The 23040-nt window shown below is 50.8% G+C and overlaps 1 protein-coding gene across 3 annotated transcripts in view; it reads right to left on the bottom strand.

Annotated features, from left to right (window-relative positions):
• CRYBB1 (crystallin beta B1) overlaps positions 1-7386 on the bottom strand; it is a 119908-nt gene extending 112522 nt beyond the window's left edge. The window contains exons 1-4 of one of the 3 annotated variants that reach the window (XR_007380361.1): positions 7306-7386; positions 6810-6878; positions 5691-5879; positions 2090-3366 (exon numbers count right to left, since the gene is read on the bottom strand). The gene's annotated coding sequence lies outside the window, so the exon portion shown is untranslated. Of the gene's footprint in view, positions 1-2089; positions 3367-4470; positions 4655-5690; positions 5880-6809; positions 6879-7305 lie in introns of those variants that run through there. The other 2 variants (XR_007380362.1, XM_048964272.1) reach the window with 2 other exon arrangements.
• Between the last annotated feature and the right edge of the window lie 15654 nt (positions 7387-23040).

The raw sequence follows: 23040 nt of genomic DNA, 5'->3' as shown, positions 1-23040 counted from the left end.
TTTGATAAGCAGCATTACACTGAAATGGAAGCATTCCCACCAACCATTTTCCCTTCAGAAGATGGCCTTTGCAGCAGCAGGACACAGCCAGGCAGCTCTGGTTCCTCCCTGCAGAAGGGCCCGCCGACACTGAGCAGCACAGGAGGTGTACACAGAGAGCCCTGAGCTCTCTCTGCCTCCTCAGAACAGAACCCAAAATATCTGCACAGCAACAACCAAAGGCACAGGGCTGATTTGCAAAGCCACCCCAGAATAGCGCAAATCTGTGTGCATCTGTGCATATGTATAGATACGTACACACACAAATAGAGAAGGAGGCGTTTTCGGCTCAGATAAAGGAGGAAACATGAACTACAATGCTAAAAAGAGGCAGGAGGATGCACGGCTACAGAGCACTGCCTGGGATGCACCCAATGCTTGGTGCAGTCAGTGCATGCCCTACGGCTGCCCCATGCCTCCTGTGGGCAGTGTAACACTCAGCACAGCACAGCCCCACTGGTGTCCCCACAGCGGGCACAGGGCTGGGCTGCAAATTCCCCACAGGATGTTTATGGCCAAGCTTGGTGCAGCACCACCAAAAACCGCATTGCTGGGCCTTGATGCTCTCCCCATCTGAGGATGCACACCTGAGTGCCTGCCGGGCTGTGCATAGGTCGGCGGTTCTGCACACCCTGAGCCCCCGCTGTGCAATATTACACACTGAATACAAATAAACAACAAGACGAAAAAGCTCTTCCACCCACCAACTCCTGCTGTGCAGAAGGTGCCAAATCAGATTACAGCGCACAGTTGCCACATTATCCTGTCTCGACTTCACTAACGCTCATTAAGCTTCTAAAATCCTTTTTATGGTGTTTATAACACCTCCAGAGGAGTTTACTGTGTAAATATTATTCTACCATTAAATCCTGCAACAAGGCAACCGTCAACAAGTGGAATTTGTAATGGGCCTGCCGAGAGGGCTCTGCTTGCAGGCTGCAAAGCCTGTGAAGTGAGGCCAACGAAAGCAGCCAAGAACACAGTACGGAGTGATAAAGCACTTCATTTTGATGCTTTAAATCTCCTACCACTTGGGCCTGCTTAATGTAACAGGCCCACTGAGACGTTAGATTTGGGCCTGGAGTCAAATAAGCTACGGGGAGCCACTTACTGAAAGCAGCCTTCCACGTAGCGGAGCATTAGCAGTTTAACCCAGCTAATCTGGCACGGCAGTGTGGGAGGGGGTGTGAGGGGGGGTTACCCCAAAACGGGGCCAAGCCCAGCTCCCAGCATGGGGCAATGTGATGCGTGGGGCAATGGGACCACGGAGCCGCGGCACAGAGCTCCCTGCTCACCCCATTGCAAACAAAGGCAGGCAGAGAGGAGATGGGTGCATGGAAAAGAGAGAGCAGAAAGCAGAAGGAAAAGGGGGGGGGGGGGGGGGGGGGGGGGGTCAGGAAGTGGAGGGGAGGGAAGGAGACTCCCTGAAGATCCCGCGGAGTTGGCGAGTGTCAAAATATCAACAGCTGTTCCCAGAGCACAAAATAAACACATTGGAAACGCACGCGCTCTGCGGAGCCGAGCTGCCCGCGCCAAGAGCCGCTCTGTTCCCCCGCCAGCCCCAGCACCTGGCTCTGCTGGATGGCAGCTCTCGGGGTGTGCCAGCCCTGCTCACTGCCAGGCAGCACCCGGCCAGCCAGACACAGCACCGCCGCCCTCTGCTCCAGTGATGGAAAATGAACCCAGAAAGAAGCATGGGGCCATCCATAATGAAAACGCTGAGCACGTCGCCGATGCCCCATTGAAGCATTTCAAGCACTTGTACCCCTTTCTTAAAGCCTCCCCTCCCAGAACAAAGGCAAAATCCCAAGTCTGTCCTTAACTGTTAAACACCACTTTGAAACGAAAAAAATCTCATCTTGAAAAAAAAAAAAAAAACAATCTGATGCATTGTGAGGTTTTGGGAAATGAAGCGCCTTCCTTCTTTTTGGGGCCAAAGCAGCAGTGGAGCTCAAGCTCAAGCAGCAGCCCCCTGCCCTGACCCTTGGTGCTGTGCCAGGCAGCATCGGGGTATCTCAGCACAGCACAGCACGGTTTGGTACAGCACGGCCCCACAGCTTGGCAACCTGCACTAGCGCAAGAAAGAAGATGACCAAGTTTGGAAATGTTGCTAAATAATTTCTACCAGATGTGTTTCCTTGCTCCTTTGTCAGTGCCTACACCCACAGGCGGGGCTCCTCAGGTTCAGGGGCTGCTCTCCCCCCACACAGAGCCAGGCAGCATCACAGCAGCTGGGAGCCCATATAGGGTCCATTCCATGAACTTCACATTTCACAAAACCATTTGGAAGAGGAGAAACAAACACTGCAAAGCGCCTGTGAAGGAATACGCTGGAAAACATCGCTGCAGCTTAGCTAAAATGGTTGGGGCTTGACAAAAGCGCTTGGAGTTTATTTTGACTTCCAGCAAAATGATCTATCGTGTAAAAATAATATGGAAGACAACAGTTGTGATGCAAAACACAATGCAATATGATAAATAATGAAAATATTGAAATACAAGCTGTTTGCAAATTAAAAATTGAAACAACTTGATACGAGAATGTCACAGAGGGTGTCACAGCGTGCTGAGTGCTTTTCCAGCCTCCCCTCCAAAACAAAGCCCTGTTGCAGAGCTCCAGCACCAGGCTGCTGGCACACAGCGTGGCAGCTGCTGGCATCAGAGCACCATGCACCCTGTGCCCCGTGGTGTGCCCCCAGCTCTCTGGTGATGGCATACACACAGATGTGTGAAGGAGCAGCCACTGCCATTGCAATAGCACACAACAGGCAGTGGGTGGGGGAACCAGAATGGAATAGAGCAGGTCCCCCCATCCTGCAGGATTAGATCCCACGCTGCCCCAAGCCCCACAGTGCACAGCCCTCTTCCAAAGCCGTGTCCAGACACAATAGGACGACAGTAGCATCAGGAAAGGAGGGAAAAATATCTCCTCGTGCTTCTCCTAGGAAATCGCAGCTCGATAACTCCCCCCGAAGATGCATATTTTAGCAGCGTTGTCATCCACATATTTATCTTCTCAGTAAGCCCCGAGAAAAGGCCAACACTGTGCACATGCGAGAGCTGCAGCTGGTGCTGCTTCCTGCACGAGGCCACAGCTGTGGGGAGGGCTAAAGGAGGGGAAGGGACTGCCCTGAGCAGGAGCCACCACAGTACGTCAGAGGTGATGGAGCACCTCACCTGTGTCAGAGGTGATGGAGCAGTGCTGCAAAACACACTGGTGTTCACAAGGCTTTGTGGCATGGCACAGCACATAGCATGGCACGGACACTGATATCAAGTGAGGGAACTCCAGGGAGTCATCAAAGGGGCTCTTTTCCAAAATGAGGTCTAGAGGAATCATAGAGTCATGAAGGTTAGAAATGACCTCTAAGATCACCCAGTCCACCTACCACCAATATAAGTATACATCCACCCTTTCCTTAAACACCACCAGGGATGGTGACCCCACCACTCCCTGGGCAGCCTGTACCAGAACCTGACCACTCTTTCTGAGAAAACATTCTTCCTGAATGGGCTTGAGACCTTCTTTAAAAATGGGCATGGAGCTGTAGCTGTGCAGATGGGGTTTGGCAGTACAGGAGAACTGATCTGAGTGTCAGTGCCTGCATTCCTTTTGGACTGCTTGCAAATACATGGTCCATCCATGGTGACAAGTAACACTGCAACAGCTCCTATGCACTATATGGTTTACACGATAGTGCAACAAGAGGCCAATTGCAAATGCCCTATCTCCTGATGAGCAAACACATGATTCTTGGTAAAGATGGATGGTGGCCCTGCACTGCCTTCCCAGCAGTATCCATGGGGCACAGGGCCAGCCCCACAGCACAGCTCCCTGCTTCCACATGCTGAGCCACAGCAGTCAAAAGCAGAACCCAAAGCAGGCAGCAGCAGCTGGGCAGGATGAGGAGCACTGCTGTGCTGCAACACCATGCTGAAGGATGCACTTGTGCACCACACAGAGCTGCAGGACCCAAAACACCCCAACCTGAGCAGCCAGCACGTGAGAAAACAAGCAGGGTGCTGAGGGCACTGCTGCACGTACAGAATGCTAATTAAAGGGTTTCCATCAAAAGGCAGGCTGGGTAAGGTTCCCAATTATCCAGACAGGGATACAGGTTTTAATGGGCACCAGCACTCCCAACAAAGGTCTGCGTGCTGCTCCTGACACAATCCCATTCAGGCAGCTTTTGTGAGGCTGTGAGGGAGCGACGCTGGGAACACCACCATCGCTCCAGGCAGAGGACAGGGCCGGAGCAGCTCTGCTTACAAGGAAGGATCACACCCAGCTCACAGCAGCAAGAAGTCTCGCCCTGCCTGGTCCCACACACCACAACGCTGCCCTTTGGAACCCGCTGTTGTGTTCCTTCTGCAGTGCTGCAAACACACGCTCAGAGACCTATCATTAGCACAGAGAAAGCCACGCTCCCACTCACTCAGCTCTCACTGAGGGCACCCTCACCAGCAATGCCTGCACCCACTGGTGCCAGCAGCACCGTGCCATGGCCGCCCGCAGCCGCCACACGCCGTGACTCAGGCAGCAGGAATGTGGGAGCTCAGCCCCATGCGGCGCTGAAAGCCTTTTAATTCCAGCCTGGTGATGAATGGGTAAGGCCTGAAATGAAATGTTCGAAGGCTCAATGTACCAGGCCTCCCGCTTGTAATTATTTTTGTACAGAATATGTCAAGTGTCGTGCTTCACAAGAACTCGTTTAGCATGCAAACATTTTGTGATTAAGTGAGGCTTACTTAATTAAGCACTTTGTAATGACTCTTAAACCAAAGAGTAGTGGATTAGTGCGTCCTATTTGTGTCTATCATGTTAAAGGCGCAGTAATAACAGGTTGCTGCAGACAATTAGGGTTAGAATACAGAGTGGATGGAGGGAGAACCAGCAGGCATCCAGAGCCCCACCACTCGCTCATGCCCTGATTTAAAGCCACCTCAGCACAGACAAAGCAAATGTGTTCCCTGCATGTGCTAACAAGCTGCAGTACTTCTCTGCATTGCTGAGTGCCATGTACCAGGTTGTTCCTAGGGGCCCACAGCAAGCAGGGAGCTGGATGGGGTGGCCCTTATCCCAGGATATGGCCCCCACCCCAGCCAAGACCTCAGGAATTCAATTGCCACAACAGCAGCCAGCTGGTGATTTCCTCATGGTTCCAAACCACCATGTTTGCATGCCCACATTGATGACAGAGCGGCACAGCCCATGCCCACAGTGCTTTTAAGGCACAGCCTGGGTAGGAGCCTTCTCCACACCAGGAAGAGAGCACAACAGGTGTGGGTCTGTGCCATGAGCTCACCAAACACCTACATTAGCTCCCATCACCACAATGGCACTTCTAAGCCAAGGAAGACACACACAGCTGTGTGATCATGGAACCATCTGAGTAGGAAGGGACCCCCAAAGGTCACCTAGTCCAACACACAGGGCCACCCACAGCTCCATCAGGTGCTCAGAGCCCCATCCCCTGGCTTTGGGTGTCTCCAAGGACAGGGCTCAGCCCTTGGTGTTGGTGAGGCTGCCGCCAAGCCTGTCTCCTGACATGGTTTATCTCAGCAATTCTTGGTCACCCTACACCACTCAATCAAATAACAGCTTGCCGTGTCCCTCTCCCTTCAGGGCATCCATCGGGCCCGGAGTTTACCTGATGCTATCACAGTACATCCTGAGCAAGGCACTGCTTGTTGCTTCAGCTCCTGGCCACAGAAGGTGCAAGCCACCTCCTGCGGTCATCTGTGACGTCTCAGAGGCACTCCAGGCCACGTTCGAGAACTGACGGGCTAAAAGACGAACACCCGCGGATCCTCCGGAGCCCCCGGCGGCTGCGCTGCCCCTGCAGGCGAGGACGGCACTGAGCGGCAGCTGCGGGCGCCGCTCTCCGCCGCAGCCCGGAGCTCTTTGTCTCACCGCGGCCGGGAGCACAAAGGCGCTGCCGAACCCGACCCGGGCTCTGGAGGGCGTGCGGTCCCCGCGGCCCGGCCCAGCCCTGGGACCAGGCCAAAGGCAGCACCTGCAACGTCTCCTCGCTCCCTTCCTGTGCGCTCGTGCAGAAATACCGATGTGCTGATGGTACAGCCGGAGGGCTGGGAGAAGGGGAGAGGGAGGCTGTTTGCCATGGTAACGGTCCGACAGCGAGCCGGGAGCTGCGGCGCGTTCGGGAAGCAATGCTCAGCCCCTCCTGTTCCCAGCCCCGGGGTGATGCGTTTGTCACAGGTGCTGCCACCACCCCGTACATCACAAATTATCTCGTTACTCCCCACCAACTAATTCATTTAAGGGACTAAAGCAAGCAGCGCATCAATCCAGCAAGTACAGTGAAGGTGAGAGGCAGAGCTCTAGCTCCATGCATAGCGCACACCAGGGGCGGTGTGCTAAAAGTACCGGGCATAGGGCAGCACGGAGAACGCCGAGGACTGCAGAGGCTGAGCTGAGCAACGCTGCTCCCATTGCACACAGTAAGCGCCGGGCCAGAAGTGCCCGGGGCTGCGCTGAGGCAGGGATGGAGGTGGCGGTTCCTGCAGTTCCTGCTCGGCTTGCTGCAGGAGGTGGGAGACACGGCAGAGGGGAGAACTTAAGGTGCACAGAGCTCAGCCAGCCCCTGTGTCTCACTCCCTTACTAACAGGGCTATTAAACCCCAGGCTAATCCAGTAGGTTCTGCTCCTCTGTTCGCTTTTGAAAGCAGAAAAGCTGAGACAGTGCTAATCCTGGGAAATCTTTCCCTGTGAACCAAGAAAGAAATCTGAGTTTAACAAACATACTTACCTTCATGTGCATGGGCTAACAGAGCTCCAAGCCAGTGGTTGTGTGCATTAGGGCCAATTCTTCTCCGTCCTGAAAAACATGAGACTCCTATCATCTTCCCTTCAATAAAACAGTGCTACAAGCAAGCAGCGCTCTCAGAGCAGAACGCAACAGTGCAGCAATGTTAAGGCTCAGAGCTTTGATACCACTCACCCCCTTGCCCCCAGCTCCTGATTTTCAAATGCTCAGAAGACAACAGGTAATAAATCTGGATATTTTACACTTTTTCATTTCCTCTTACCTCACATTTAATGAGATTTCTCCCTTAACAAAGGTACTATTGAAACTGACTCTTAAACAAGGCCAGACAGGGGCTGGAGCATGCTGGGGATGGGCAGGGGAGGAGGGCTGTGAAGGACTGGGGAGGAAAAGGGACCTCAGGAAACAAGCAGCCTGGCTTTAGTTCAAGATTTGAAGGAAGGCTTAAAAGGGATCTTATTTTATCTCAAGCACATACCCAGCCTGGAAATCATCTCCTCCTTGGCATTACATGGGGCTGAGCCTGGTCTTACAGAGCCCCAAGCACTAGAGATTTACTGCTGCAGTGCCCTCAGCTCTTTCAGCACAGGTGAAATTTATACTGCTAAGAGGGACACCAGCTGAATGCCCTTGCAAACATCAGCAGGGGATAAACAGTGGGACTGCCATTAGCATAGCTCAATCACTATTAATTTGCAGTGGATCCCCCCTGAGCTCAGGAAGGAGAGAGGCTGTGCGGTGTAGGCATGTGGGCTGGTAGCATAAGGATGCTACTGGGAGGGAAGGGGGGGTGATGGTTTGGTCCTGTGCTGTGTATGGGGCAGAGATATTGCTCATTCCAAACCTGAACCACCCTTGAACACAAACCCAGCAGCTTTAACTGAGAACTCCTGAACTTGCACTGCAGCTCTGAACTTGAAGAAGCCAAAAGATTCTGCAAAACCTCCAGCTCTGCGAGACTTTCCAAGCCCTCAATGCCTTATGTTTTAGTAGCTGTTGAATTTCAGAAGTTCAGTATTGCAACCGAGGGTGATTAACGAGCAAAGGAAGGGAGGGGATCAAAGCTCCCACTCTTGTGAGCACTCTCAGAGGAGGTTTCAGGTGGAAGTGGTGCTTCTCAAGCTGGCTGTGATCGCACTGCTCTGTTGGATGCTGCGGCGATGGCTCAGCTCTGCTTGCACTCCCCGCTCTCCTTTTGTTCCCATTGTCATTCTATTGGTACAACTCCTTTTGTTTCTCATGATATCAACAAGATATAATTAATAAATTGGGATGTTAGAGTCTGCTTTCCTGCCCTTCATAGAGAAAGGGGCTGGCTGTTGCGCTCTGTCCCATCCCCATGCTGGGTGCTGGGAGTGATGCTGAGTACTGGGAACCAGAGAGCACCCAGTGCCTGAAGGCACTGCTCCGTAGGGCAGGGAAAAATCAGCAAACTGAAATGCCAGTGCACCCAAAGGGGAAGAGCAAAGGACAAACACAACTGTGGGAAGGAGCTCTGGTGGCAGAGGCCATCAGCGCAAGTGCAGCGCGGTGCCGACATCTGCTTGCTGCGACGCGGAGTTCCAGCCTGCAGGGCCTGGAAAAATGCAGCACTGTTTTAGTAACTCCAGGCAGTTGGCAGTTTCACTTTAAATTGCAGCGTTAATCAGAAACACATTGTCCATATTGTCAACACTTCGTTTAACCACTTCTATAAATTCGGTATTAGCGTTAAAAAGATTCTGATTTGACGGATGAAATAGTCATCCTCCTGCAAGCCAAACCCAATAAAAGAGCGCTAATAACTTAAGGAAATGAGGCAGAAGATACTTGACAGAGGCACAAATGGGTGAGATTTCCCTTCTTTTGTATCCGCTTATGAAGGAGCCGGCGGAGCCAGAACCATGCGTGGCAGAGCTCTGCTGGGCCCAGCTTTGGGCACCAACATGGCACTGGGGATGGGATGGGGTGAGAACATCCTCTGTGTGTTTTCCTGGTGAGGGTGGCACATGGACCTGCAGCTTTCAGGGTCTTTTGGCTGTGTGCCCCATGCACATCCCCAAGTGGGGTGAGCCCGCAGTGCGCCGACCCACATCTCCTCCACCTCCCCCTATCAGTGCAGCCTTCTAAAAACACTTTTTTTTTTTTTTTTTTCCCTTTTTTTGTGAGCCAGGCCCCAGATTCCAAATCTAATTGCATGAAACGAGAGGCTTTCAGCACTTCTCATCCTACACAAATAGTTTCCATTTTGATTCCCAATCTTCTTGACAAAGTATTTGAAAGTTGTTGTTTTTACTGCAATATGAGTATTAGAAAAAATAGCTCCAGTCAGTGAACTTGGAAGTCATGGAATAATAATCCAACAACACAAGCCTTCTTGGAAAACTCTTCTGAGAATAACAGTGCCCTTGGGCATGTCTAGAGCCTTGTTTATTAAAACAATATAATTTAAGAATTAATGCATTTATAAAGCAGGACTTATTACATAAGAATATTGTGCTTCTTTCATCGTTACAAAGGATCTAGTTACTAAATGAATGTAACCCATTTTAGAGGTTTTTCTCTTAATCTTATTTGGATTTAGGTAGCTGTTTTTGAGAAAAATATGGAAGACGGGAGAAAAAAAAGGAAACCTTTCCACAAATATTCATGTCAGCCAAACTCTTCACGGGTTCTGCTTCTAAAACTGAAGAATGCAAGAAGAGATCAGAATTAGGGGAAATAAATCACATTCCCAGAAAGCTCTCTATTTGTGTTGGAACAGAGTGTGTCCAAGGGAGCAGGGAGATATTGGGGGACTGAGAGTGTTGGGAAGCACTGAAAGCAAATCAAGGTTCCAGTTCAGCAAACAGTTATGCAGGTGGCTAATGGACGTGCTGGCTGTGCTGCCCGGTCAGTGGTGCTCTGCACGCACCAAGGGCTGAGCACAGACTGGCACAGGGACATGGTTGGGTATGGGGACACTGCTGGGTGCCGTGCTGATGCTGATGCTTATATCGATGCCAATGCAATGCCAGCTCCCCAACCTTGGGCTCAGCTTCCTGAAGACCAGGTCCATGCTTCTCAGTGGCTCTTGGCAGGTGGCAGTGGAAGCCGCTCCTCCATGGGCATGACCCTGCACTGCCCCATGCATCCACAGCAACCCATGGTGAGCACGAAGAGGGGCTCATCTCAAAGTCACTCTTGGTTGGGAAAAGTCTGAGTTTCGTAAGCCCTTTTCAGTGTGAATTTTTTGAAGCTTTTCAAAGTGATATCACTTTGAGGTTTTCCACTGCTTCAGAATTTCTTCCAATTAATGGGAAAAACATTAATGTCCATTTAGGAAAATAACTTTTCCACTACTGACAAACTTCTCCAGCTATGCCTTATGCAGCAGAAGTCGTTCCAGGGGCACTTTGCCCCAAACACCCAGCTATCTTATTTATGCTAATTTTGCTTTTAATCATCCTGGTTGTTTTTCAGTCTCCAGTACCTTCCATCAGGCTCATCAGGGACAGTTAGCAGACGTATAAATAGGATGTGCTTTAATAAGACTGTAAATGAAATTTATGGTTGCTGTAATTGAAAGCGTTCAGGTCAGGAGATTGTTTCTCAAGCACTTGTGTCTGTTCTTATTTGGAGATTTCACCATTTTGGAAAATTCCTCCCCTTTCAGTTTTTGGGGTCTGGGAATTTCTGTGATCAGCATTGAGAAACTGAGCAGTGTTTTGGTACCCTGCACCTGCTTCTCTTTTATGTGCTGCTGTTCTGTACCCTCAGTTCAATAAGCCATCCCTTTCCACACGACAGAACTCAGTGTATGTGCTGTGTTGTCCCCAGGTCATACCTCCCAGGGCTGATATTACAAACCAGGTTTCTACCTCATAAATTCCCTTTCTTCCCTCTCATATATCTGCATCATGTATAAGCCAGCATTATCCTTTAATACAACCAGACAAAGCACCTGGGTGAAAACATGTGAACAACCAAAAAAGAATGGGGGGATTGCACTGGCAGCAGCCTTGAGAGCAAGTGGGAGCAGTCAGAGCCCTCATGGTCCTGTGAGCACCTGAGTGTGGGCACAGGAGAACCAGCTGGGGGAGCCTGGGGGGGAGCATAGAGTTTTGCCCATGCCCACAGTCTTAAGAGGGGAGAGATTGAGGTTGGATGTGAGGAAGCAATTCCTCACTCAGAGGGCAGTGAGGCCCTGGCAGTGCTGCCCAGAGCTGTGGTGCCCCATCCCTGGAGGTGCCCGAGGCCACGGATGGGCAGCCTGAGCTGGGGGCAGCCAGCACACGGCAGGGCTGGGGGATATGTAGGGCCCCTTCCAACCTCAGCCATTCTGTGATTCCATAATTCTATGATTGTGCCTCATTAAATATTTAATATTTGCTAAAAACTCTGAATTTCAGACAATTTTAAGGCACAACTTGCTCAATTCCAAATATTTTCTTAAGGATCATTTTCAGCACGAGTTCCATCCAGGTTTCAAGCTGGTTTTAATTTCCAAGTTACAAGCTCCGCTGTTACCATTACCATTCAATACGGCCATTCGTTACCAGGAAGGCAGTGTGACTCCATCACTGGGAGTCACCAGCCCTGGGCTGTGCATGGACACAGGATGCGATGCCCACCGTCATCAGTGCCACGGGGCTGTGGCCAGGTGAGCTGTGGGGATTTGTCAGCGACAGAGTGATAACAGCAGCAATAGTGCACAGCCACCAGGGCTGATGCGTATCTGGCACAGGGCTGAGCGCAGCCCCGGTCACTGGGAAGCTTTGAGCTTCGGAGCCTCAGAGCCTGAAGGAAATAAAGCCCTTGGTAAAATAAGCGGATCAGATAAGCTGGGAGAAAAATGGAATCGTGCAAAGTAAAAATACCTAATCTAGCTGTTTTTCACCGCATACAAAAAGCAAGAGCTGATCCTAAAAGATACCCGCTGGGTGCGTGCTCGCCGGCTCGCAGCTCTCTGTCTTACTTTTAAGAGCACGGAGATCTGAGCTGGGGCAACGCATCGCGCTGTGCGCTGCTCCTAACCGGCACTCAAAGACCTGGAAGCATTTCAGCCCAGGAAACACTAACATTGTATTTTGTGACATTTTAGAGACAATGATCCGTTGGTCCGAATGGATAAATCGTGTTTTAGAGCGTTGGGGCCGTAATGCAAGCAACTGGCGTGCAGGGAGCTGCTGGAATGCACTGCCTCACAACGGGCACTGCTGCACTCCAGTGGGTCGCCAGCTCAACCGAAGAAAAGAATTGGGTTCACATCACCCCCCCTTAAAAAATAGACTGGCACACATCTTTGCTTTATCAAACCCCATTTGCAAAAGACGAAGGCTAAGTGATCTGAAAAGGTTATTTTGAAGCAGGGTCACCCTCGCTGCCACAGGTCTAATAAAACAAAACTATAGCCAAATTAGAAACATATTTCATCTAATAGGGGAAAATATAATTGGTGAATCTGTCTGGTGTTTGACCTGCAGTATTTATGCTAAATGAAAGTTTAAATATATCACAATGCAGCCTGAGCAAGAAAAGCTGCATTCACTATATCTTCTGTGGTTTGATCCCTTTCCCTTAACCCTTAGCTTCTCACGAAAGCCAACATCAGCACTGCACAGATGCTATGAAGCAAGAGCGATGGCCAAGATCTGCAGAAGTGATGAGTGATTCTGGGTAAGTGCCCAAGGGACCTGGGGAGGGCTGAGGAAGTGCTGTCAGACCTCAGGGCAGACAGGGGACACGGTGCTCTGCTGCTCCCAATGCTGCAGGGTGGGATTGGGGGTATGGGCACTAAACCCCACTCCTGGCACTGTCCTTGTGGGCACAGGGTGATGTGGGTATGACCTGGATGCAATGAAGATATGAATCCTGTCAGAGCTCCCAGCCCCTCCCCAGCCCTGGTAATTTATGCTCTCCATAAAAGCAAAAGGATCTCCGAGCAAAAGTGATGGATGAAGGAGATTATTAACAAGGATATCATTTTAAGAGAGTCTGTCTATCTCGCAGTTACATAACATTTCATAAATTCCATAACAGATTGCTCTCTGCTCATTAACCTGGCAGCCTCTGGCCCCACTGTGGGGTGCCCACGCCTTGAGTTTTGGGTGACAGAGCAGGGCCATGCCAGGTACCCAATCACTGCCATGGCACACACGTGGCTGGGCCCCACAGCTAGGGATGGCACCAGAACAATGCTCATCCACCCTTACCACTGCAGAGGGAAGGATTTCTGGTATGGTTTTTGGCACTGCAGTGGAAGCAAGCACAGTTTATCCAGGTCTAGACATCAGCTGCACAAACAGTGCTCAGTGTCAGCACAGCAGGTCTGCGCCCTGTGTCTGCAGTGGGCGGGGAGCCCCATGCACCTGGCAGTGCCCCATAGCTCAGCACCCAGCAGTTGCAGGCACCCAGCTTGCAGGCAGGGCCATGCTCAAAGCTGCAGTGCTGCTGCCCCAAGAGTCAGATTTTCCCCTGTGCCAGGATGTGCGGGTGCAGTGTGGGGCAGAGCAGAGGAAGCCTTGGCAGGCTGCTTGGTGATCCCTCTGACAAGGGACACGTGCCAGTCCCTGTGTTCCCCAGTACTCATGTGTCTCAGCAAAAAAGCGTGCACGCTTAGCCAAAGTTATGCAGCTATGATTCATCCCTTGCAGGAGTTTGAGCTGAAAGCAAAGGTCCTGACAACCAAGCGATCCTTTAACCTCCAAACAGGAGGCAGAGGGATGCACGAGCCTTCTGCTGATGCACTCAGGGCAGTCATCATGCACAGGCAGGACAGGCTCTGCCCAACCAGGCATGACTTTCCTTTCTGGAGAAGCATAAAAATCCCACAGAGAGCAGCAGAGCCACAATAAGGAGCTGAGGAGGTGGACTTAGAATGGGGAGCTTTTTTCCTTTTCTTCCTCTTCTTTTTTTTTTTTTTTTTTTTTTTCTCAAAGCTTCACGTGGAAGAGAAAGAGGCTAATTAAATTTTTTTGCTGAACGTATTTAGCAAGTCTTTCAGAGAATCGATTGCATTTGGCTGCTGTCCAGCAGCGGGGAGATGGGATTGTGCTGGGTGAGGAGTGGGAGCAGAGCCCGGATGCAGGAGGAAGCACAGTGACTGGCTGACAGGCTCTGGCCTGTCTCAGATGTGCAGGAGAAGTGATAAAGGTGGCCAAGGTGTTCTGAATTCCTAGAGCATGGGGAATCCGCTTTCAAGTGGATCCTTGCTCTGCCACATCCTCCAGTGCTTAATTCCCAGTGCGGTCCACACACTTTCTCCACTGATACCTTCATTAGTGTTTATGCAGCACCAACCATTCTGTGCATCCAAAAATAAAACTCCTTGTTGCATCAGCAGCCCCAAGGTCCCTCTCAGATCTGCACTGATGGGGAAACATACCTGGATTTCCAGCCTCATTCGTGTCCAGCAAGCATCAAATGCCTCTGAGCACAGGCACTCATCTGAGCTGAGCTTCAGGCTCCTAGCTGGCCCTGCCTGTCCCAGTGCCACAGGTGAGATGTGGGGGGATGCACGATCACGGGCACTGTTCCTGCTGGAGCTCAGCTGCACAAACACTCCAGGCTCTTGGGGGCACAGTACCAGCCTAGTGAGCCGCTGCAATGCCTGGGGCTGGGGACAAGGCAACGTGGTGAGCCCCTGTCCCACAGGGATCCAAACACAGCACCAAAGCTGCCCCTGCACCAAGCCAGCCACACAGTGAGACATCAGCCCCTGCAGGGTGCCACATTTACATCTCCTCACCTATTTCCGGGGCAAACTGCCTGATTTTATGATGCCTGACCGGCTCCCTCGGGGATATCATTAGTGGGCAGTTAGTGAACCACAACACGAGGTTCTGCTTTTCCCACAAGGTTCCTGTGAGAAAACCCTCCTCCCTCCCTCCATCAGGGTTATCTTATCTCCCAGCGCCGCCAAGCCCAGTCCTTTAACCCCTGCGTGCCAGAGAGCCCTAGGGCCAGACCTACTGCACTGGGCATCCACTCACCAGCATAGCCCCCATCCCCATTCCCACCCCTATCCCCATCCACAGCCACCTTTCCCCACTGCTCAGGCAGCTCCTCAGCTCTCCTGGGCAGCACCTCCCTCTGATTTCAGCTCTTTGGCATAAGCCATTTTTGTGGAGAAAGCGTATGCCCATGAGTTTAAAATAGAGACGCTGAACACGCAATCTCTGCTTTAACATCCACACAGGCCTGAGGCTTTGCAGCCTCACAGGCACCGTGGCCGCAGACACCCTGCATGCTGAGCATGGCCCTGGGGCTCACGCTCCATCACTGGTGCAAGGCATTGCGCTGGGAAAGCCTTAACAGTGAGACAGCTTCATCCCGAGCAGATGGTTCAAATTTGTTGCTAACCCGTATTTATTTAGACTGATAATAACAGGCAGCCCTCCAATCGTGCCGGGAGTTTTTACAATAAACTCCAGCTCACAGTATCAAAAGCAAATCAATTAGCGGGCGCTGTCGGGCCCCACCCTGGGCAGCAGTGCCCGCAGCCTCGTGCAGCGCTGAGCCCCGGTTCCTTCACAGCTCCTTTTAATTTGCTTCAGGGAGAGCTCCAGTGATGCTCACTAAGTGGAGGATTGATTTAGACGTGCAGTTTTCTCCACAGACTTCGCAAATGGTTGTAACAAGGTCACAGAGAAAAACAATTTTATCCTCTGATTACTGTAACATGATATGAGCTTGGAAGTGCATTTGCCTATTTATTTAGGCGTTGCTTGGCTGGTCCCTGAAGGAAAAGTTCCTGGTGCAGGAACAGGACCGTTCCCACCACCCCCAGCCCCACACTCAGGTGCTGTGGTGCAGCCCAGGAACATTCCTCATGTCTTTTCCATTGGCCCAAAATGCAAACCTGAAGAGTGAAGCAAGGAAAGAACACAGCACATCGGCTATTCTTGATCAAGCTGAACCGACACAGAAAGAAATGGACACAGCAGTTGTACACGCCTCACTGTGTGAGGATACTCATCCAGAGTGAAATACTGCAAATATGCAGCGGATTGTCAAAATAATGGGAATGTAACAAAGTCACAATATGAAGCCGTATGATTGCAATCAGCCCTAATTCCAGCACAGCCACGCTTAAAGGAGATTATTTTGTCACCAGGCTTTCATGGCCCGATGGCTTTGTAGCACAAGGTTGTTTGGATCGAGTCATTTCTGATGAACATTCATCACCGTGAGGAAATGTCACATTCATTTTATGCTGCGAAAGTTCATAAACTTTCTCGGATACCGCGAGGACTTCCCAGCGGGTGACCTGTTGCCTTGCAGTGATTTATGCACCGTGGATGGGCTGAGCACAGGGTCAGCACCGAGAGCTGCCAGTCGGGCACTAGGAGCAGGGAGCCCTCGGTGCACCACGGCCATGGGGGTGCCCCAGGTCCCCTCCACCCCCCTTCTCCAAGGGTTAACGCTGCCGCGCAGCGAGCGGTGGGGGTTCTGCTGACTTTCTCCTCTTACATCATGGCTGTGCTATGAGGCCTGGCAGGGGTCCGTGCTCCGGCGCTGCAGCTCGAGGCCCCGAGCGCTGTGTAATCTTTGGCAGGCGGGGAAGGAGCCTCACACGGGGCCATCGGGGCGTGGGGATGGGGCAGGGGCAGCACAAGCCCTCCCCTTGCTGGGGCTGCAGGGGATCACCCAGAGCTCAGTGTTGGGGTCCCATAGCTCAGGGAAGAATGTGCCAAAAATGCCCCTACAGCTCCTCCCTGTCCTTAACCAGGCTTTGTTCAGTGCTGCACAGCTCTGCATGGCATAGCATGGCACAGTGTAACACGGCACGGCATGGCTCCATGTGGCTCAGCACAGCAAGGCATGGCACAGCACAGTGTGGTGTGGCTTGGCTCAATGCAGCCTGGCTTGGCACAGCAAGGTCACTCCCTGGCATGCCCTTGGTCCATCAGGACACGCATCATATCAGGGCCACTTTGATAGCAACACACGTGCCTCCGCAGGTCCAGACTATGGGAATGAGCTCACAGAGCAAAACCAGGCAGCTGGAGTCAGCTACTCCCTAGAATCATCCATTACCCCATGACAGGAGGGGAAGTCGGGGACACGCTGCTCAAGGGAGGATGAGGCCAGAACCAGAGGGCGGTGCTGAAGGTGAGACCGTGAGCCGGGAGGCAGCAATTGCATTTCCAGATGCAGAAGCCCTGGGGGCTGCACACCCCCTCCTGCTTTGCTTGCAGGCACCAGGAGCCCCAGAGCTGCATTCTGGGGAGGGAAGGGTGGGCGCTGATGGTCACCAGAGCAAGGTTTGCTCCTGAGCACCACTGGGGCTTAGGAGATGAATGGACACCTTATGGGTAATGTTACAGAGGAGACCCAGCTGGGATAAGTTGCAAATATACCAGCAGAAACAGAAGTGGAACTTGGAAGAATTAGGAAAATGCAGAATGTGACCAAGAGAAACATAGCTGGGACCAGTGCAGCTGACATGGTTGAGATGTAAGGGAGGAAATATCAAAATCTGGATGAGGTTACAAGGGAAGAAGCAAAAGAGATTTGGGATGAGTCTGCAGTGAAGGATGAAAGGAAAGATTATTTCCAGCGGCGGTATCACTTCAGGCCATGGAAATGCAGCTGCTCTATCAGTGACTGCAGCAAAGCTGGGCACCGAGCACCCATCCGGGCTCCTCCGGGGCACCAAGAGCACTTGGAGACATCCAAGATCCACCATGCACCATGCCAGCTCCTCTGGGCACAGGCAGAGGGGCAGGAAGAGTGCCACATGCATCCTCCGCTGCAGCATAAAGAATTGAACCTGAGCATAAGTGAAGCATTGCTTGTTTTTATTTCTCCTGACAGAAGGTTTTGTCAGATACCCGAGGGAAGCAATAGAAACTTTTGTTGTGTGTTCTAGCTGTGTGAAAAACAAAACAAAAGCACAAATAAAAACACAGACTGGGTATTTGTAAAATATATCTTAGGGTGCAAACTCATGAGGTGACCCAAGAGTCCTTTAGCACCTCTGGGTCTAGAAAGCAGTGAGATCTGTTACAGATTCGCCTATTATTCAGCAAAACAACATTAATTGGAACATGGGAAAATCATCAGCAGCAATGTCTTTTCAAAAGTTACATGTAATAAAACCAGTCCACGGAAAAAAAATAAGCAGGAGTGTGCATAGGACTAATATTAAATTACCTTGGTTTTGCCATATCAGAACCGAAGGGAACGCGGTGACATCTGGACAAGCTATCAGCATTATCAGCCCACATGTCGCAGCTGAGGTCAGCACAGCCATCAGAGCTACAGCCAGCACTTCCCTGGGATGGGGTTTGCATTTCCCAGCACTGGGCCCAGACCTCCACAGGAGGAATGGCCACTTCTGTCCCTATGCACAAGGAGAAGAGGAGGAGCAGGCCACCAAGCTGGAAATAATCCCTAACTAGTTCCTTCTCCTCGAAAAGTAGGTTACTTCCCCATGGCTAACATCACTGTCACCTTTTATGTGCCTTAGAAATCCACGGGCTTGATGGATGTAGAGTAAAACTGAAATGAAATGCTGGGAGATAATGGCCTCGCGTGCTGCTCCCCCAGCCCTGCACTGTGCTGCTGGCTCCATGCAGCCTGCAGAGATAGCAGCTCCTGCACTGCCCTGCAGCATCCTCAGGGCCATAGCAGCACCAGCGCTGCTGGCATGGGAGGGACAGGGGAGAAAGCCTTTATTGGAGAAGGAGGAAAGGAGTGAGGAAGATGGGGTGCAGTCCATGCTGATGGAAATAAACACATTCCCCAGCAGTTGCACAGAAAAATACCTCTTCACACTTTCTGCACTTAGGAAGATGGAGAGGTTGGTGTGAGGATGGTGCAATCTCACAGCCAACTCCTCACATCCAGAGCAGCTCGAGGTGCCCCATCCACACACATCCTCCAGCAGCACCTCCAGATGTAACACTGGGAACATAAATAAAAGACAGACAGAGAATGGCATTTCTTTGGAGGCTGTGAAGCAAAGCGCCTCACCACTCCAGTTCATTTGGCCACTGACCACCTTGCACTCCAAAGGTGATGGCAATGCCTGGTGCAGCTCATCCTGCGTTTGGAATTCTGTGTTGGTTTTTTGATATCCTCTAATTTCTCCATGCTGAGGCAAATTTGTCACACGCATGGGTCTGTTTGATTTCATTAAACAGAATATTTAAGCATAAAAATTGTTTAATCGCCTCGTGTCATTATGAGATGAATTTCATTTTGCATACATTTGCATATTTCATCAAAATTAAGGCTGCTAATATGCAAATGAGAGGCAGGTTGCAGCAGAGGTGTTTATTGTCATAGCTGGAGGCTGCTCCACACGACGGGCTCTGTGAGGGGCAAGGGAGCAGGCTGGGCTTCACCAAAAAGGCTCGGAATTCCTTCAAGTCTCTTTTCTGCTACTTTCTTTTCCCAGCAAGGCCCTCTGCAAAAGCACTGTGGGTTGTTAACACGTACCTGCGCGCCCCCACCCCCATGCCTTGCCCACCACTTGGTGGATGAAGGGCACTTACACCCAATTTGCTTTAGAAGCAGGAGTTTAACGGCGTCTGAAACGCGAAGCCCATGATGAGCGACCAGCGACTTCGACTTGCGTAGAGTAATTAAAGCACAATGAACTGGTGAGCAGCCATCGCCATCCATCCTGAGCAGGAGCGCTTTCTGCTGACTCCGCACAGAGCGCACAATGCAGATGCACAAAGTGAACCCTCAATAGGGGCTACAGACAATGCTTGAGCAGCACAAAGAAGAGAGCTTATGGGAAGTATTATTATTATTTTTTTTTTCCTTAAAGCTTTTGGAATTAACGTTTAAAGCACAACGAGCTTTTTCAGCACACGTTAGTCAAACCAAAAGTTACAGCATCACTTTTTGAAAGAAAATTCTAGAGGCGTCTTCGCTGCAAGGCTTGGAGATCAGTACTGCCTGTGTACAGAACATAGGTATCCCTAAACTTATATATTTATAAATGCTAGTTCTGAATGGCCACTCCACAATGACTAATAAGGGAAGGTAACCTTGCACTCCACATAGCACAATTGCAAAGGAATGCAAATCCCAGCGCTATTCTGAGCGTTTCTCTTTGCACAGAGGAAGGAGAATTGGTCCACCTTAAGTCCTTCTGAAAGGCTGAGGCTCAAAGGTATGTATTTGTTTAAAAAAAAAAAAAAAAAATTGTAGTGATTGCAGAGAAAAGAGAAACCTGAGAGCTTATTCTTGAGCAGTCAGACAGGGTCACCAAAACCAGACTAAATAGTCTGACTGCAGGGCAAAGCGCTGGGGCTGTCTGAAAAATGATCCTCTGGATGGAGGGAATAACAAGAGAGAGGGGAAGGAGGGATGGGTGGGAACGCAGAGCCACCAGAGCTGTGGGCAGAGGGGAGCACTGCACCTGGCCCCACACGGATGGCTGTGCCCACACCTTACTGTTAACCTCAGCCTTTTTTCCAAACAGCTCCCACGCGCTCTGTCTAGAAAGATAGTCTCCAAATGTTCTCGGAGGAATGCTGCAGGAAAGGAGCTCCAATGGATAACGAGCAAAAACTTTCTCCTCCAGGTGAAGATCTATATATCTATAGACCTTCTATGGCCTGGCAGCTGGCTTTTAAATTGTGTAGGACCTCCTCCTGTCCGGCTCTTTGCAGGTGAAATGCATGTAAGTGAAAGGGCACGGATCCCACAGGGCTGTGGGAGAGGCTTTATGGGAAGGGATTTGGGCATCTAAGTTCACAGTATGGCTTAGGTTGGAGAAGAACTTAAAGATCATCCAACCCCCTGCTGCAGGCTGGGTGCCCCACATCAGTTCAGGCTGCCCAGGGCCCCATGCATTCAGCATCCATCCATTGCATGCAGCAATCTTGAGAAATTAGGGCGTCCCATGGAATCCCACTGTGTCTGTGTCCCAGAGGTCACCTGTGGGGAGTGGGGTGCTCTCCATGGGGAACACAGGCAGCTTTGAAAGCCTCTGGTTCAGCAGATGACTGAGTAAATACATGGCACTCGCCAGATATTGGGCAAGAAAAAGGCAAGCGTTCAATTCTTTTAACTTATGACTGCATTTAATTACTGCTTTTTCCTCTCCTCATAAGCTGCATATGGGATTAATAATAACTCTGAATCAGATTTACTCTCTTATTCTTCAAAAAAAAGAGCAGAGCAGTAAAAATGAGCAAAGGAAGCCCTTATGATGTGAGATAGCCGTGTTTAGGGTTAAGCTGCTCTCTCACACAGGCTGCTGCAGCACTGGAACCTCACAGTGGGGCTCTGCTGCTGCCCTCCTGAGCCCCAAAACCAAGCACTAATGCTGTACGGGGCTGAGCAGCAATGCATACAGCCCATGGGAGGAGCCCTGGTCTGGGCAGGACCTGAGGAGGAAGGGGCTGCTTTGTGCATTGCATGGCTCATCATCGTGGGCTCTTTATCTGGGCATGCCAGCGGACACAGAGCTCAGGGACACTTAAATAATGGGAAAATTTAATTCAAGAAACCCAAACGGTGTGCTCTGCCGTGTCTGACTGTTTACCTGCTAATGTTTGCCAACTGCTATCTCATTAGCTGTACAGGAAGTATAATTGATATTTCTGCAGAGAGATGACACTTGTGCCTCTGCTGAAACTGGAAGCCTTTCTCAGTGCTTCGTATCACTTCTGTTTGCCGCTTCCCATAAGTGATACTGCCTCATTTTGGGAAGGAATCCAAGAAATAAGAGCTTACCAGAGAGGCCTCTTGGAAGTACGGGCAGCTTTATGTTAGCCTGGGAGCTCCCTCGGACACAAATCTTCCGCAGGAAAGAGCGGATTCTACGCTGTTTGCAAAAGGGCCACAAATGGGAAATAAAATGTTTGTGTAGCTCTTTAATGTGAAAAACATCCATTTTAAAGCTCGGATTCTGCGTCTGGGCTCATGGAGGCTGAGCAGGCAGCAGCACGAGGCCAACCTGGGGGAGACAGAAGCTGAGGTTGGGGTGTCCAGCAGCCAGCAGCCCATGGGTGTGCGCCCGGAGCTGGTCCTGCACTGCCCTCCCTTCCCATAGACACTCCACGTCCCCACCAGCAGGCTGGGTAGCCATGTAGGAAAAAAGCAGGATTCCCATCGGCAGAAGGAAGCAAGGGTCAGGGGAGAGTGCACTTGGAGGAGCCATTCTCAGCTGCTCCCAAGCTTTAGTTCAGCTGGTATTTCTGTCTGCAGCAAGAGCTATCCCCGCCGGACACAATGCAAGCCTACAGGAAGGAAGAATTTCTGGTTTGGTGGCTCTGTGTCCTTATGTCTTTCTGCTCTTTATTTTATTTTGAGTAAATATTAAGCTCTTCTAAATAGAGGAAGTCCACAAGGGGCATTGCTGGGTGTTGGGGATGCTGTGAAAAATGGCTTTGCTGACACAGCCGCTTCCTCTCTTCTCCCTCCAGTGACAGCGTTCTGGCATCATTTCTCGCCATAAAGCCCCATCCCCTCTCTTCTGAGATCTGCATACAGTTCACACCTAACAAGACATTCTTTCCCTGGGATTAAATCTCTTGAAATCTGATCCACGAACACATCTAAACAGTCGTGCTAACAGGTAACTCAGAGATATGGAAATGTAAATGATTCTCCAATCAATAAAGATAATTACAGTGAGAGATAGACTGACATGCAGTATCTCGAGGCTTTTTGCCTTGTCTCCTGAGCTCCCCAGTGGCACCACACACACTGCTGAATGTATTTCCAAGGCTGTGGCTGTGTTAGGGAAAACTGTTTCCTGCAAGAGGAGCACAAGTGATACTGCCATGCTAACAATGCACGCTGCAGCTGGAGCCAAACTTCTCCAGCATAGCTCTGCCCTCCTACCTTTTAAAAGATGTCACTAATTTTGTCTTACTGGCACTGGGTTTCAGCAGACTGAACACAAACTGCTGTCAACTTCTGCACAACTTGGAAGAAGACAGAGGTTCATTTCATTTTTCCCCTCGGGTTGTTAACTGTCAACAAACACCTTGTCTGCACACCTCTGGAAGGGCTGACAGGGCAGATCCCTACCATTAAGTACTGAGGATTTCCCAAGGATCTGCGTACTTCCCAATGTGGCCAGCGGATCTCCCTCCTGCTGCTCACATGTGTGTACAACCGTGCAGAAAAGTCTCTGATGGGAACAGTGGAGACTTACAAAACCCTAACAGCTCTGTTTGAATCATGAGTGCCTCTGAGTGCAGCCCCTCCTGCCCCTTCTGCCTGCACCCCTATCTCCCCACAAGCTCAGCAGTTTTCCAGCTCAACTTGTGCTTGT

Source organism: Lagopus muta, chromosome 17 (assembly GCF_023343835.1).
Source record: "Lagopus muta isolate bLagMut1 chromosome 17, bLagMut1 primary, whole genome shotgun sequence".
NCBI lineage: Eukaryota > Metazoa > Chordata > Aves > Galliformes > Phasianidae > Lagopus > Lagopus muta.
Note: the sequence above shows the minus strand (reverse complement) of the source record. Positions and strands in the feature narration are given on the sequence as shown.